This window comes from Terrapene carolina, unplaced genomic scaffold, assembly GCF_002925995.2.
Source record: "Terrapene carolina triunguis isolate 2854851 unplaced genomic scaffold, T_m_triunguis-2.0 Scaffold23, whole genome shotgun sequence".
NCBI lineage: Eukaryota > Metazoa > Chordata > Testudines > Emydidae > Terrapene > Terrapene triunguis.
In genome coordinates this window covers 9,650,430-9,668,686 of record NW_020664374.1, presented here as the reverse complement: position 1 = coordinate 9,668,686, position 18,257 = coordinate 9,650,430, and positions in this window count along the sequence as shown.

The following is an 18,257-nucleotide window of genomic DNA, read 5'->3' as shown; positions in this document are numbered from 1 at the left end:
ACAAAGCCCTCCCTCCCCTGCAGCCTCTGAGGCTCTTTAGCATGCTGCTATCCAAATCTGCACCTTCTACTAGACTAGTGCATTGGGAAAGGTACTATAAAAACTATTTAAGAGGGCTTTTAAATATGCATGGAATTTTCATGTTCCAGAGACCACTAAGAATAAGAGATAATCTCTTTGTTCTAATAGAGAATTAAACATCTCCATGGATGGGATTTGTTGTTTGTTTTTTATTTCTGAAGTGAGAAAAAATACTCCTTTTACACCATTTCTTGGTTTTGTTGGTGAATTATACAAACTCACCTTACCTCCCGAATATATTATACCATCCATAATAGATACTGCTTTGTGTCTGTAAAGCGGTGGTCAGCCTTCTGTGCTTTCTTTTCATTTTTTTGAGAGAATGAGCCCATTTTTATTTCTAAAATTGCTTCCCGAGAATTAGCAACCTGTGGTAATGTGGAAGCCTCTTGAGAGATTGTTGTAAATAAACAATAACAATGGACAAAGTACCAACAGAATTAGAAGCTGTGGAAGCTGCCACAGCATGCTTCCCAAAGCGAATGCACTTTAGCTAATGAAGGTACCCCCACCTTGATTACTTCTGGCTCCATTCCCTTTCTAATTTGCCTTTTACTTTTGTGCACTTCCCCCCAGGATTTTTCCCTATGTGTAGCTGTTAAAGTTATTTTAGGCACAGGCAGAGATTGCCTGTAGCACTGAGTAAATGAGACACTGTTGCACAGGAAACCTGTAAATGCACAAAATAGTAAAGCAAATTCTAGGGCTTTGGCTAGTGCCACCTGTTTATAATATTCACTTCTGGCCCCTGGGCAGGAAAGAAACACAAGATGGAGGAATTACTTTAAATCATGTACATTGGTTCTTTGGCAGGGATATATGGGAGGGGTATATGTGACGGTTGCCCCCGCCCTCTTCTGAGGTGCCACCTGATATACTGGGGTACCACTGAGCCCACTGGTTCCACCAGTCTGGGTTTCCTTACACTGCCCTGCTGAGCCAGGCCCTCAAACTGCTTCCAGCACACACACAGGTAGGGCCACACCCAGCTGCAGAAAGACACAGATACTGAGATTAGCTCTGCATGGGAAGACTCAGCTTGGGGATTGCCCAGCACTCAAGTGAACACCCCCTCTGGAGTGTAAACCCAAAATTGTCTTGTCCTGCGCTGCACAGAAAACTGTACAGCATAAGCTCATGCAGTTCGCTCCCTCACTCAATGTGGAGGAAGATGTGCACAGCTTTTTGCCCCCCAGTTATGAATTGCACAAATTGGTTTATAGAAAACAAAAACAGGTTTATTAACTACAAAGGATAGATTTTAAGTCATTAGAAGGGGTAGCAAACAGATCAAAGCAGATTACTGAGCAAATAAAGCAAACAGGCAAACTAAGCTAATAGACTAAGGAAACTGACTACAAATAGTAATTTCTCACCCTAAATGTTGTTTTAAACAGATTGCAGAGTTACCTGTAGACAAACAGTTCTTGCTTGTAGCTTAGAACTCCAGATATTCCTTTCACAGGCCAGACACCTTCTAGCCTGGGTCCAGTCCTTTCTTTTCAGCAGTCATCTAGGGCGGGGATTCAGTGAAGAACCGGTCATGATTAACTCACTTCCCTGCCTTAAATAGGATTTACATATGGCAGGAATCCTTTGTTTCCCAGTTTGATCCCCTCCCCCATTAGTGGAAAAATATTAATAGGCCAAGATTGGGTCCAGTACAGGGCTGGCTCCAGGCACCAGCCAACCAAGCACGTGCTTGCGGCAGCACCTGGTAAGGGGTGGCCAATCTTGGGGTGGCGGGGGGCAGCGTGGCGCGGCGCTCGGCGGAGGGTGTTCGGCGGCACGGTGCTCCGCGGGGAGGGGTTTGGCAGCACGGCGCTCGGCGGGGGTTTCGGCAGTGCAGCGCTCCGAGGGGGCGGGGGTGTTCGGTGGTGTGGCACTCGGAGGGGGTTTCGGCTGCGCGGCGCTCCGCAGAGGGCGGGGGGTGTTCGGCAGTGCGGCGCTTGGCGGGGGGTGTTCGGCGGCATTCCGTGCAGGGGGGTTCAGCAGCGCGGCGCTCGGTGGGGGGCGGGGGGGTTCGGCGGCGCGGCACTCGGTGGGGGGGTGTTTCGGCAGGGCGGGGCGGCGGTGGGGGTGTGTGTTGGGGCAGGGTGGCGCTTTTTTTTGCTGCTTGGGGCGGCAAAAAAGTTAGAGCCGGCCCTGGTCCAGTACCAGGTGACATGATCACACGACCCTGCAGTGTCAAAGCAGCATCCCCAGAAGCTTCTCAGGAAGGTGGGAGATTAGCATCTTCAAATACCTATTGTTCTCCCTAATGGCCCATCCAGACTGATTACATTCTGTCTGATAGGCGTTCTCCGGATGTAAACACAGTTGTAATTGTTACATAGTTAATATTCCCAACTTCAAATACAGAAATGATATATGTATACAAATAGGATAATCATAGTCAGTACAACATAACCTTTCTAATGATACCTCACATGATCCATCTTGCATAAAACATATCTTAGTTATTCCATATTCCTATCATAACAATATCTCTATGAAAAATATGGGGTGTAGTGTCACATTGTACAACTAGAAGCCCTAGAGAAAAATGGAGAAAAAAATGGTTAATGGCAAAGTTTGGTCAGCATCAAAGCTTCCAGGTAGCGAGATCTAGAAATCTAAGAAATAATCTCCAAAGAGATGTCCCGACAGTTGAGCAATTTAAAACTTCAAGAGGACAATGCACTGGTATATGTACTGAAGGGCACAATCACACATTTGTAGACAAAATGACAGAATAGGTATTTGTAATCTCTACATTCTATATGATTATTATGTGGACCTGTTTACTCTGTAAGTGGTTACTGAGAATACACATAAGAATACACAGCCTTTTGCTATGAGATGGGCCATGCTTTGGTTCAGGAGGAAAGGTAAATAAAGACCAAAAGGAAAAAGAAAATTGGTACAAGTTATTAGTTGTCATCAGGAGTTGAACTGGAAAGCAAAGGGTGGTGGTAATTCTCTAAACTCTGCCCACATAAGAGGTCACTTATAGTAGACTGTACAAATGTTCAAAATGCGTTTGTGTGTGCTCCCGAGGTTCCTTGGGCTTCCTAAGGGGGTTCTGAAACAACTTGGGCCAAGCTTCCCCTTTGTGGAACTTGGATAGCATATTGAACCTCTTGGGCTTGGCTCCCTGTTGAATGCGCTCAGATGCATTGCAGGGCTCTTTGGGAGAAAAAAAAAAGTGACAGTTGCTCTCCCAAGCCAATAAATTCACAGCACCAAAATGAACTCACTCACAGTACATTGAGCATCTCTTCACAGTGTGACCCTCTCTCTCCTTTGTAACATGCTTTGATGATTAGTGAAATCGCCAACAATGTTAACATTTACAGATTCTGGAGAACACAGAGACTGAGTGCCAGTTCTTGAATTCATGAAAATGTGTTTCTATGTTGTATTGCAATTGTGTAGACTAGCACTAGAAATGCCTTTTTTAACATTACTACTCAGAAACTGACAATGAATTGTGTATAAACTACACTTTTGTGTATAAACTAAAGGGGTGGGTGAATCTAAAAGAAAAATTGTCAGCTAGCATGGATAAACTAGGTTCCTTATCACTTTATTTGCCTTAGATGAGTAAATAATGTGACTGTGGTATCTGAAGTATTCCCTGAGCTAATTTTAATGAAGTATTGGGAAACCTGAGAGAATATTATATAACTATTGCTAGTCACTTCATAAAGATTTGCTCATCTCTGCTGTTGTTGACATAAATGTCCTTAGCCCAGTGTGCTTTGGGTTTCAGAATGTTTAAAAGGCCAGAAGTGGCAATAGATGAAGGATAGCAAGCAGACCCTGCTCTCCCACAGAAAACTGATAGGTGGATTTGGAGTATATGGCCTACATGACTAGACCCCACAAAGAAGGAAAATAGGAAGAGCTAGACACAGTGTTGTCAAACCTGAGCATTCAGCCATCGTGAAAAAGGCCAACAGTCACAACAGGGCCTGGTGTGTGTGTTTGTGGGGGGTCTGACATACTGTATAGAAGGTCAGATACAGATGGTATTTCCTTTCAAGCAGGGGCGCTGGAACAATTTCTATAGTGGGGGCACTGAGAGCCTTTGAACCAAACTGTAAACTCTGTATATAATGGAAACCACGTCAAGCCAGGGGGTGCGGCAGCACTCCCAGCCCCCCTAGTTCCAACACCTATGCTTTCCATGGTCTGATTTTTTCCACACTGTACAATAGGCCAAGTTTTCTAGGCCTGCAGAAGCCCTTTTGTCCCTTTTGGAGGGAGCTCTAGGGCATCCTGAGCAATCCTCAGGAGTGCACAATAGGAGTACAGAGTGGCTGCTCCATGACTGGGACCTGAGAAGAGCTCCTTTTCAGGCCTCCTAATTTCTCACCTGTCCTTCTCCCCCATCACCAAAGGAAGGGAGGGGAGGCTAAAGAAATTAGTGCTACCCTGAAGTGACAGTAACCCCCATGAAGAGATTTTGGTAGAGAAGAGAAGGAACCATGGTTATGGAGGGGTGGCGGACTCATAAACCCCTAACACTTAGTTGGTTTGCTAGGAGTTTGTGGGGATTCTGCTACCAACTTCTTCCCCTCCTCCGATTGCCCATAGTGGAATAGGCAGAACAGGGCAAGAGAGATAGAGGAGGGTAGTGTTCAATCAGGGTGCCCCCAGGCAAAAGCTGTTTGGCATTCAGAGGATAGTGTGGGGCCTGTGCGTCTCTGTGTAAATGCACAGATGCTCTTTGGCCTTGAAAGGCCCTCTTTCTGTCTGAGCTATGATAGGCATTCCTGTTGCTGTAATGAGAAGATGGCACTCAGCCCTTCACAGCCCCTCTGGCTGTCCTCCCCTCTTCCCTGACACCACTCATCCGTGACTCCACTGCCAGGTATAGCAGTGGGGCAGCGGACAACATCCAGGATTTTCCCTCTTTCTCCAGGGCTGAAGCCACTGCATAGAGGGCTTTGACTTTCTGGATTCAACCCATGCTCCTTGGTCAAGGATCACAGACGAACTGCAAAACTGTAGCTGGGATCCATACCAGGATTTGGCCTACTGTGAATATCATACAAATCAGAATAACAGACAGTTGATCCTGTGTAGTTAACAATGCATTTTCTTTTAAAACACAATTTTATCACAATTTGTTATAGTCTCTGTTTCTAAGCTGCCTCGTTTTGGTTCTACAACGAATTCCTTGCAAATCAGTTCTGTATTCTACGAGGAATATCTGGAATTGGAGTGTTGTGTTTTGTTTTGTTTTGGAAAAGACTCAAAGATTAAAATGTAATGTAGAGATGAAGACTGGCTTTGGAAGGTAGCCTATAATGCTTGCTATGATTTGTATGAACTAATCACTAATGCCTCTTTGGGGAGAAAACATCATCTACTGAAACTTACAGTCCATTGCATACATCAGCAATGACTAGTTATTAATCTATAACCTTTTCTAATTAACAGAGTAAGCTCTAAAATGAATACAAATTGAATTTATCCAAGGGTAAAATATATTCAGCTATTAAACGCATCCTTATGTTTGGGAAAATATCTATGAAATAAGTGGTATGCTATAAGAATAATCTATTTTATTTCCATTTTGCTTATTTATAGACACTAAACAAAGAAGTAAAATAGCTGTTAGTGCTTCATAAGTAACACATCTGTGTCAATCATATATTGTTATTGAATACCTAGTCAAATTATATTATTACTAATTAATATTATTATTATTGATTGATGTGACATAGGGTCTTCTTCCAAATATATGACCAAGAGCTTGAGAAGAAATAGAAAACTAAATAACAAACCTGACTAACAAATAGCTTGGACAAATACGGTGTAGTACAGTGGTATGCATACCCCAGATTTATGCAGAGGTCTTCCAGGGGAGGTACATCAACTCATCGAGATATTTGCCTAGTTTTACAACAGTCTACATAAAAAGCACTAGTGAAGTCAGTACAAACTAAAATTTCATACAGACAATAACTTGTTTATACTGCTCTATATACTATGAAATATAAGTACAATATTTATATTCCAATTGATTTATTTTGTAATTATATGGTAACAATGAGAAAGTAAGCAATTTTTCAGTAATAGTGTGCTGTGACACTTGTATTTTTATGTCTGATTTTGTAAGCAAATAGTTTTTAAGTGAAGTGTAACTTGAGGCTACGCAAGATAAATCAGACTCCTGAACGGGATTCAATAGTCTGGAAAGTTTGAGAACCAGAAATTGTGGTATACCAGCCAATCACTGACACACAATACAAATTATGCTTAAGAAAAATGATTAGATGTACCTTTAAATCAGATAAGAAAATCAACTGTGCATGTTTCAAGTGAGAGGGAAGTCCATAAAAATCAAGTGAAAAATGAGCAATGAAAGATGAGGCACCCAAGTATCATTATGATGAATACAGTATAAATGCCTACATAAATAGATAAATGACAAAGATGCAGGAAAAAGAGCTACAGTTAGTTATTAGCAGGAAATAAATTATGACAGCACATGGAAACAAGAACTAGATTCCACAAATGTAGACTGGTTTAATATTAGAGATGTGCAAAATATTGCAATTTTGATTTGCAGGGGCTCACATAAAGCTTTTTCTTTTCTGTCTTGCTTTTTGTGGATTCTCACACTGCCACCCACACCTCCTAGGGCTTTGACATCTGAGCTCAGCTAAATCCAAAACTCAAAGTGAAATTCAGCTTTGCCTAGTTTCATTGCATAAGAGTAAACTGGGCCTTTGTCACCTCAGGTCCCTCAAACTCAGTTCTCTTGCGTGGTCTTTAGGCTTTTCATGTGTGCTGTTTGGACTGCAGTCATGCAAGCAGCACATCTTATGAGAGCTCCTTGGTCCATATTACTTTTGACCAAGATTTGTGAGTAACTTAAGGCTTGTCTACAAGGGGAGGTTAGTGTGCAGTGAGCTAGAGCGTGAATTTAAAGTGCTACTAATGCCCAGTATGAACACTCTTACTGCACACTAAGGGTATGTCTACACTACCTGCCTGATTGGCGGGCAGCGATCAATCCAGCGGGGATCAATTTATCGCGCCTAGTCTTGATGCGATATGTCGACCCCCGAGCGCTCTCCCGTTGACTCCTGTACTCCATCACCACAAGAGGCGCAGGTGGAGTCGACGGGGGAGCGGCAGCAGTCGACTCACCGCAGTGAAGACACCACGGTAAGTCGATCTAAGTATGTTGACTTCAGCTACATTATTTACATAGCTGAAGTTGCGTAACTTATATCAATTCCCCCCGCTCAATGTAGACCAGGTCAAGGAGTGCCCTCAGGCAGTTTAGCTTAATACAGTTTCAAAGTTCATTACGTTTATGTGCAGAAAGGTACTTTCAGGCTATGTCTACATGGCCCACAGTTTGGACTATGGGGGTGTGAACTGCAGCACGCCCTTGCATGCTGCACTGTAACTCCCCTGTGTAGACACTGTTGTCGTGAACCAAAAAGTGCCTAGTTTGAGTTAACTTAGTCCTGTTTGAAAGAGTGTGAACTGGTTTGTATTAACAGCATCTGCACAGGGGAGGTACAGCACAGCATGCTAGTGTGCACTGCAGTTCACACCCCCATTGTCCGAACTGCAGGCCCATGTAGACAAGCCCTGTGTGTGTAGTAAGTGTCCTCATGGAGAGTAAGTGCAGAGTAGCTACTACACACTAGCTAGTGTGCATGAACTACTGCAGGATATTTTTTCCCATGTAGGCAAGCCGTTAGGCTCCAGACACTGTTCCTGCACTGCCTCCTCTTGGAGACTGAAAGGCTAAATCTCTTCAGGATATTCTCAGTGAAATTCTCAGTGCAGAGCCAACTAATTGGAGCAAAACATGATTTAACAAGAATATATAAAGAAAACATATTTAAAGAAAGGAATACATCAAATATAACATCTCTAGTCTGAAACCCCGTCAAAGATTATCTAGGTAGGTGCACCACAGGATTTAGTTACAGTATAGACAGACTTACATTTTGTAGAAAGTACATTCTCCTGGCTCCCCTCTGATCCTTGAGGCAGCCAGCCCATCACAGAACCAACCTTTGATTTCAAGTCTCCCTTTCTCCTTACTTGACCCCCAAGTTTCTTTGATGTGATTGGCTTATTATCATATCAGATGCCCCCACAGAGGTGTTTCCTACAGTCTCTCCTGCCATGTGTATTGCCTGAGTCTTGGATCCATTCAGTATTGTATTCATTGCTTGTATAACCTTTCTGTCAGGTGGAGCCAGCAGCAACCAGGGCCGGGTTCAATATCTAGGGGTTCCTTTCCATCGATACAACACAGAACCATCTCGAGCCCCAGCCAACACCGGCCAAAGTTGATCCTTTCACTCAGCTGTAAATGATGAATATGTAAACAGAGCAGGAGCAAACTGTATTTACATAAACACGCCCATAGTCTCTTCCCCTCCCAACTAGCTGTCATGAAAGCATTCATTCAGACCCTGTTACACTTGGAATAAACAGCTTCCGTTCTTATTTTTTCTGTTCCATTTTTGACAATCTCATAAAAAAGGTCCTTTGAAGATGTATCTACACAAGACATATTCTCTCTATTTCAGCAATTACCACTCCCCATGGCCAGGGCCATCTTTTCACATGTCAAATGCCCTAACTAGAGGTGTTAGCCAGCATCATGCTCGGTCTGTCCTTAATGCTGCAGAATACCCTCTCCCTCCATAATTTCCTCTTTCCTATATTTCTACTGCATTTTAGATATTAATTATTTACAGAATTATCACAGCTGAATTCAAAAAGGTTTGAAACCTTACGAAGCCTTCCAGTGAACTTAGCCAGAGTTCTAAGTTTCACATATTTTGAAGTTTTGTAACAAGAGTTTCATGCAGGTCTAATTTACATTTGATTCTCAATTTCATGGATTGCCAGTGCTATCTCTTGACTACAAGGAGTAATATTAAAAGGAGGTAATATTAAACCAGTGAGGGCAAGCAATAAGTTAACTGAGGAGCAGTGTTTTGATCAGCTAGAAGATGAAGAAACGTGATGACTGCACAGATGATAATTGTAAGCTAAGAAAATGACTGAGACATGAACCAGAATTGTAGCAGTAGTTGAAGTTAAGTAATTATAATTTTATACATAGACAAACAGTAGAAACTATCTGGCAATTGAACTGATAAGACAAGCAAATAATATGTTGACACTATATGTACAGAAGCTCGCAGAAGGCACCCTGATCTCAGTTGGGGCCAGTAAGCACTACCGTAGTTCAAATAATAATAACCATAGTACCTCTCCAGTTCGGCAGAACTGAAATGAATATTACACTCAGTATTGGAAAATGAAGCATCTGAGCCTAAAACCAAAATTTAATTTTATCCATATTTACCACAACAAAAATTTTAATATATCCAATTAAAGACATTGGCTACATATAGTGAAAAGAAAGCTGCAAAAGAAACATAAATCTGAGAGTAATCAGCATACATATTATTCAGAACCATAAGCTTTAATGAAATCTGCTTAATTAACATAAGCATCTTCAGTACAGCACAACATTATGTCTCTTTTGCAAGTCAAGTGAGTTCTGCCCAACCATATCTTACATTTGTTAATCTGTGTGACTGCAAATAGAAATGAAAAGTATGTTGAGTCTGTTTTTCTTTGACACAGAAAAGCGATGTCAAACATGAAAGACCATCACTATAACTACTGCCTTTATATGGCTTTGCTCCCTTGAGCTTCATGGATGACCTTGAGTTATGTATGTTCTCACCATAATGAGAACAACACATCAGAACAAGTGGATTTAAAAATGTAATCTATTTTACATCTAGACCAAAGCTCTTTTTTTTTTAATTATGTAAAAATTCTATTAAAAGGACAAAGTGAACCTGGTTACGGATCCATGCTTTCCTTTAAAGGCAGCAGATCCAATACAACATCCAGGGAGAATGCTTTCCATTTAAAGAAACTTGAATACTTTAAAGACCCAAACATGGCTTGTATACTTACTGAGTAATGCCGGACATTCATCGACTTCCCCGTGAGCTTTATTTGTTGAGCAAGAGCAGAATATAGCCAGCATTATGCACGAGTGTTCATTTTAAAATTATTAGTCTCAAACACTAGATATCAAATGAGTTTTACCTACAGTCTCTTCACCTCCCCGTGCTTTGGTTTCCCCATCTATAAAATGGAGAAAATGATGCTGACCTTCTTTTTCAAGTGCTTTGAGGTCTATGGCTGAAAAGCATTATATTAGAGTGAAGCATTTATTAGTTGTTATTATTATTTCAGTAACTTTTTAGCAGTTACAGTTACACCAATAGGCTCCACGTAGTAGGCAGCCAGTGTAGGAGTGTTGTCTGAGAATGAGGTACATCCAGCAAAGGATTTTGTTTCACATTTCCAAGTGAACTGAGGAGACTCGGAGCTTTGATTGATTTGAATATAGATGTCCATGCTCTGTCAGATATGTAGAGATCAAAATTTGAATTCCAAGCAGCTAGGAAAAAGTATAGTGTTTGCAGATCTATGCTCCATTGTCTGAAAGTAATTACAATGTCAATAAATTCTAGATGTGGAATTGAACATCTCTTTGAGGGATATAAAAATATGGTAAATTTCATTCTGAGCAATATTAAAATCAGGCTTTTGCCATTCATGTTTTAAAAGCAATAGTAATTTCAACAGACATTGGGCTGCCTTCACTCTTAGCTTTTCTTCATTGCAGTTGTTGTTTTCTTACTTCAGAATGCGTCCTTACTAGTGGGAACCTGTGAGTGCTTTTATGATAGGCGTCACCAGATGGTGCTGTTACACATAGTCCTCCATGTTCTTTTTCTTAGTGAGCAAGTTTTGACCCTTGGGAAGGCAAGCTGTATTGTTGTTAGTTTTGGGTTAGGCAAGGCTTTTGTGTACAGAGGCAGATTTTGGGACCGAGAGCTGTGCGAGCAGCAGGGCCTTGACCTCTGACTAGAGTCAGTTCTTGAGGCACAGTTGCTCACAGTCACAGGTCTTCGGTGTTGGGCAGAAGATTCTTTGCAGAAGGGACGACCCTGGCATGCTGTTTGACTATCTCATTATAGGACTGATGTATGTGTGTAAATAAAGCAAATTACCCTTTGAATGTACCCAAACTCTACGTCATTGGGTTCTTCTTCACTGGGAAGCTGACCTGCAAAACCCTGGACGTTTGCTACGTGCTCAGCGCACATGCAAAACTGGTGTCCAAATGGGACACTGGCATGAGAAAGAGCAACAATACCAAAGCATTCTGTTTCCCCATGACCTCCCATTTGCAGTCTCCCATTCACTGCTAGGCCAACATTTTTACAGCCTGCTTTTAAACACGTCTTAATTTGTGTAGACATTTACTATGATTTTGCATGCAAGATAGTTAATTGTGCATAAAGATTACCATTAGTCAACTGTGCAGACAATTACCTGATTTGCTTGTGCAATTGCAGTAATTAGTCATGCAAATAATTATGCAATTGCATGCCTAAGTTTATTAAAAATAAGGCCTTTGAATAATCTATCCTTATTAACTCAACCCTGCTAGTCACCGCCTCAGTTTGCCACTCAATACATAACTCCCACTGACATCAAACTTCATTATAGTATGCATTCATTCTGTGGCTGTCTCCCCTCTCAGAGTTTGAGAACTGATTTCTCTCTATCTGGCATCTTCTATCACTCAGGAAATCAAGTGGCTCTTTCCCCCACACTCAGCTTTCACCATCAGTACAATTATCTCAGTGCATACCCCAGCTCACCACACAAACAGTCACTCCAGTTTAATGGGCTAAGTGCACTCCACTGAACTGAGAAACAATTACTAACTAATGTTCTCATTTTCTCCGTTTCTATTCCACACTGTTTTCTGAAAAAAAATGTTAAATACAAATACTCCCTGCTATACAAACACTGTAACTAGCATGAAGCAAACTCCCTTAAAGTTTGGATTCACTGTGTGGCTTTTTTCATTTATTTCGGGGCTGGTTTTTTAGAGCTCTGTTTCTGAGGAAGGCTCCTCACTTTTCCCCCCAGCATATACTGCAGAATTCCCTCTCCATCTTGTCCAAGTCCTCTATCTCTAGTCCTGACTATGCTTTAGGCCTCTTTTTATCTGCCCCCAGTTCCCTGATTGGTTACCTTTCCCTTTTCCCCACTTCCTAGGAAAGAGCAGCCAACCAGACATCCTGTGGGAGGCAGGCAGAGCTCTCCTCCACCCCTCCAGAGGCAACAGAAGATTTTGGATGCAGGAGATGGGGAGAGATATCAGCTGACATAATTTTCCACACAGTAGGCAAGAGGAAGCAGAAAGCCCAGTAGCTGGTCACGGTTCTGCTCCCGTCTCCTTCCTCTGTTTCTTCCTTTCTGTTCTGCATCACCAGGCCTGGGAAGGGAGAAAAAAGACCCGGATGGAACTGCCCTTCTGCCCCAGGCTTGGTCAGCGGAAGACAATCTTCTGAATCTGTCTCCCTGAGACTGGCAAAAGGGCAAAGAACCTCCACAACTGCAAGAGGAGCAGAGATGTGCTGGGGCAAGACTTTTGGAATTGATTATCTTGGGTGGGGTTGCCCAGAATTGATATCTGAGCTGGGAGGGTGTATAATTAATTGATGTGTGGTTTGGGGCCACCTCACATTAATACTTACAGGTTTGCAAGATTTGGCAATGCTAATTGTCACGCACATATTCTGGGGATGGGCAGGGAGTTAAAAATCAGAAGGCTGACCAAAATACACACACATATAAAGAAACTTCATGATTTGAGGGATAATCTTTTTCTGGGTCTGACTCATGAATTTTGAACTTCTGGGGTTGACAATACAACAGTTTATAAAATGAGAATATTGTGCTTCAGGCCTGAATTACAGGAAAACTATTATGTAATCTCTTGATTGATTGCAAAGGAAGTTGATGTAAATAGGCAAGAGAGTTCATAAGAACATAAGAACGGCCATACTGGGTCAGACCAATGGTCCATCTAGCCCAGTATCCTGTATTCTGACAGTGGCCAATGCTAGATGCTTCAGAGGGAATGAACAGAATATGGCAATTTCAAGTAATCCATCCCCTGTCGTCCAGTCCCAGCTACTGGCAATTGGAGATTTAGGTAGACCCAGAGCATAGGGTGGCATCCCTGACCATCTTAGCTGACGGCCATTGATGGACCTTTCCTCCATGAACTTATCTCATTCTTTTTTGAACCCAGTGATGGTTTTGGCCTTCACTACATCCCATGGCAACAAATTCCACAGATTGACTGTGTGTTGCATGAAAGAGTACTTCCTTTTGTTTGCTTTAAAATTGCTACCTATCAATTTCATTGGGTGACTCCTTGTTTTTGTGTTCTGTGAAGGGGTAAATAACACTGCCCTATTCACTTTCTCCATACTATTCACAATTTTATAGACCTCTATCATATCCTTCCTCAGTCATCTCTTTTCTAAGGTGAACAGTCACGGTCTTTTTAATCTCTCCTCACATGGAAGCTGTTTCATCCCCCGAATAATTTTTGTTGTTCATCTCTGTACCTTTTCCAATTCTAATATATTTTTGAGATGAGCTGACCAAAACTGCACACAGTATTCAAGGTGTGCACTAGGGCTGTCAAACAATTTAAAAAATTAATCGCGAGATTAAAAAAATACTCATTATTAACCACAGTTTTAATCGCACTGTTAAACAATAATAGAATACCATTTATTTAAATATTTTTGGATGTTTTCTACATTTTCAAATATGTTGATTTCAATTACAACACACACAATACAAAGTGCACAGCGCTCACTTTATTTTTTATTACAAATATTTGCACTGTAAAAAAGGTAAACAAAATAACTAGTATTTTTCAATTCACCTCACACAAGTACTGTGTTGCAATCTCTGTATCGTGAAAGTGCAATTTACAAATGTAGAATTTTTTTTTACATAACTTCACTCAAAAATAAAACGATGTAAAACCTTAGCGCCTACAAGTCCACTCAGTCCTCGTTCTAGTTCAGCCAATTGCTCAGACAAACAAGTTTGTTTACATTTTCAGGAGATAATGCTGCCTGCTTCTTATTTACAGTGTCACCTGAAAGTGAGAACAGCCATTCACATGGCACTGTTGTAGCCGGCACTGCAAGGTATTTATGTGGCAGATATGCTAAACATTTGTATACCTCTTCATGCTTCGACCACCATTACAGAGGACATGCTTCCATGCCGATGACAAGTTCTACTTGATAACGATCCAAAGCAATGAGGACCGACACATGTTCATTTTCATCATCTGAGTCAGATGCTACCAGCAGAAGGTTGATTTTCTTTTTTGGTGGTTTGGGTTTTTTAGTTTTCAAATCAGAGTGTTGCTCTTTTAAGACTTCTGACAGGATGTTCCACACCTCATCCCTCTCATATTTTGGAAGGCACTTCAAATTCTTAAACCTTGGGTCGAGTGCTGCATCTATCTTTAGAAATCTCATATTGGTACCTTCTTTGCATTTTTGTCAAATCTGCAATGAAAGTGTTCTTAAATCAAACAACATGTGTTGGGTAATCATCCAACACTGACATAACATGAAATATATGGCAGAATGCAGTTAAAACGACTGAGCAGGAGACATACAGTTCTCCCCTGAGGCTTTCAATCACAAATTTATTAATGCATTATTTTTTAACGAGCATCATCATCATGGAAACATGTCCTCTGGCATGGTGGTCAAAGCATGTAGGGGTATACGTATATGTTTAGCATATCTGGCACATAAATACTTTGCAACGCCAGCTACAAAAGTGCCATGTGAACACCTGTTCTCACTTTCGCTCTTTTAACATTCCAATCATCCAGCCATTTCAGCCTCTTGCATGACCTAGTATAATGTTTTTAAATGTGTCCATGCAGTTTGCAGGCATGTCACCCGTGTAGCTGTTCCTTTTAATTTCTGTTTAACTAGCATCCTTTAGACTATCAGGGTTGGAAGGGACCTCAGGAGGTCATCTAGTCTAACCCCCTGCTCAAACCAGGACCAATCCCCAGACAGATTTTTGCCCCAGATCCCTAAATGGCCCCCTCAAGGATTGAACTCACAACCCTGGGTTAGCAGGCCAATGCTCAAACCACTGAGCTTTTCCTTTCCCCAGCCTCTTTCCCCTTTTCAAATTAAATGATTGGATGGTGGGTTTCTTTGGCATTTTCCCATTAGGCAAAAAGATTCTTTTCCCCAAGAATCAAGCAGGCACAGACAATACAGAAGGGGGATTATTCACGGTACCAGGAAGACTGATAAACAGCTTCAAAAATATGGTGCCACTATGGCCAGTTATATACATTCTTTTATTAATTCATTTGCATTTATCTGTACATACAGAGACAGACATTGTTACAAGTCAAGAAAGAACTCTGAACAAAGATAAAAATAGGAACAGTACGTACGTATAGAGGTCATCCTGATTACATTAAATATCTATGGCTACCTTGCGGGGGAAAGAGGCGGGCTGGAGGGGTAGGGATGAGTGCTTACAGATATCCGGTGGTATGTTCTGTTCTAAGAGCTGAGTTACTGGGCGGACACTTGACCATAAGTGTGCTCTCGAGGGATTTATATCTGCATTAGCAGTACTGAGCGGGGCGAGCGGGAGCGGGGGGACAGGGGCACTGGATTCTAGCGGGTCATGGAATTTAAAAGCCTGGCCATTTCCTCTTTGCTTAGGTGTGAGTAAGGGTTGGCAGCTGGTTGAGATACCGGTGGGAGCCGGTTGCCCAAGGTTACTCGGCTCGGGCATCCGGCTGCCCAATGTCCAGTCTCCCCCCATACAAAACACAATGAGGTGGTGGGGACGGGACCAGGACCAGATTGAAAGGGCAGTGAGGTGCTGCAGGGATTCAACTGGCCGTCATTCTGTCCCTGACTAGGCTTTTGGGCCTTGCACCTGCAGTTCTTTTGGGTATATCTGAGACACCCACAGTTATAGCAAATTACATTATCTTTTGCTGTTACCACAGCAACGCCAGCAGACTTGCTCTTTATCTCTTTAGCTTGTCTGGCTTCGCATTCGGAGGCTCACATACAGATGGATTCATAGTCAGAGCCTGGGTTCACTCCCAAATTAAGGGCTGGTTGCAGGTGGGAGTTAAAACCTTCCTTTAACATTTTTAGAAATGCCTGATCAGTTTTCTTTGGGTTCGCAATGCCTGCATTGCTGGAATACATCTCCCATTTTTTCTCACAATATTGAGCCGCAGGCTCATCCTTGCCTTATACGCAGCCTATGATCAGTTTGCAATTACCGGCTCTGTTCCCCAAGGCTTCTTGGATGGCTTCCTTAAACTCAGTGCAGGCACGAGTCATATCATTTTCAGATTCAAATTTAACAGAGGCCCAAACGCCATTTATAGGGATCTTGGCCCATGATAGATCGGGGCATTTAGCTTTTGTTAAAATATAAAGATTCCTGGGATGTAACACAGGTGGTAACCATCTGGCTTATTCTTTTTCAGAATATCAAATTTGGGTCTTTGGGCTTTAGATCAGGGCTTTCAGTAAGCCCCTCATATCCTCTGTGCTGAGAGGAGTGTACTTATAAATATTATGAGCCATTCTGTTTTCACCTGTCCCTGAACAACAAGTGGTCACTTGGAGAGGGACCAAGGGAGCACTGGCACTTAATTCTGGGTTTAAAAGGAGGGGAAAAGAAGGAAGGGGCCAATTATTTCGCTCTTCCCCCGTGTGTGTCAGGTTCCAATTTTGAATTTGTTTCTCAAGGTGTTTCCAATTAATTTCATTTTGGTTTTTATCAGTATCTCTGCCTAAACCAAAGTCGATGAAATTACCCTTTTGTTGTATGGTAGCAACAAAACGGCATGCAGAGGAGTTGTTTTCATTTCGTTTTGCTTTTAGAGCCTTGTTTTCTGCTTCAAGCTCACTCAGCTTGCAGTTGAAATCTGCCTTTTGATTCTGCTCTGTAAGAGCCTTTTGGAGTATTTCCAACTCTTATAATTTCCTTTCATATTTGCAATAGATTATTACAATCCCTTTCTCTAATCTTCCTTTCATCTGACCAGACCACCACGACACGCTGTCCATCGAACTCATACCCTCATTCCATCCAGTGGCGTAGCCAGCTTCTAAGAGGAGGGGGAGCAAATATAAAAAAGGCGCCCCCCCCTTGGCTCCTCCTCCGGCCGCACCGCCCCTCCCCCCCATGGCTCCTCCGGCCCTGCCGTGCCACCCCCGTGGCCCCCCCTCGCTACTCCGGCCGTGCCCGCCGCCCCCCATGGCTGCCGGCCACACTGCGGGCTGCCAGGCTGTGCCCCCCCTCGCTCCTCCGGCCGTGGCTGCTGGGGTGTGCTGCGGGATGCCAGGCTGTGCCCCCCCCGCTCCTCCGGCCGTGGCTGCCGGGCCGCGCTGCAGGCCGCATGCCATGCGCCCCCGCTCCTCCAGCTGTGCCTGGTCCGCTCCTCCGGCCATGCCCGCCACCCCCCCATGGCTGCCGGCCACGCTGCGGGCTGCCAGCCTGCACCCCCCCCTTGCTCCTCCGGCCGCGGATGTTTCCATCCATCTTTTGCCATCATCTTTCAAACCTTCTCACGTTTACCTTTTATAAAATCAATGAGTCTCCCTCCCATAGAGGGCATCATTGATGTTCCCCAGGGCCAGTCAATGAGTCTCCCTCCTGTAGAGGGTGTCATTGGTGCACCCTGGGACACACCAACAAGTCCCCCTCCCATAGGGGGAATTGTTGACGCATTCTGGGGCAACTCATACAACATTGTATCCCAGCTTCCTGAAACACACTTAAGCAGTACTTCAGGGGAGACCGACTGAGCACACCCTTGTACTCAGTCTACTGCAGCACACACTTTGGTGCTCAGTATCTGGCAGTGCAGCCTTCGCCTCCAGTGATCGCTGCACCCCAAAAACTTGGCCACAAACACAGTCCCATTCAGTCCTCTTGTCTGTGTGCCCTATATGTGGTTCGTATTAAAAAAGGGGTGCGAAAAGGTGTCTCGGGGAGTCCCAAACCAAGGTGTGTACTAGAGGTGGTAAGTAAAAGGGTACTCACCTCTATCTCTGGTTGTGAGAAACTCTCCAAGGATTCCCGATCATACCCCACTCGCTGTGCCAAAAGTGTTAGGCAAAAAGATTCTTTTCCCCAAGAATCAGGCAGGCACAGAGAATACTGAAGGGGGGTTATTCACGGTACCGGGAAGACTAGTA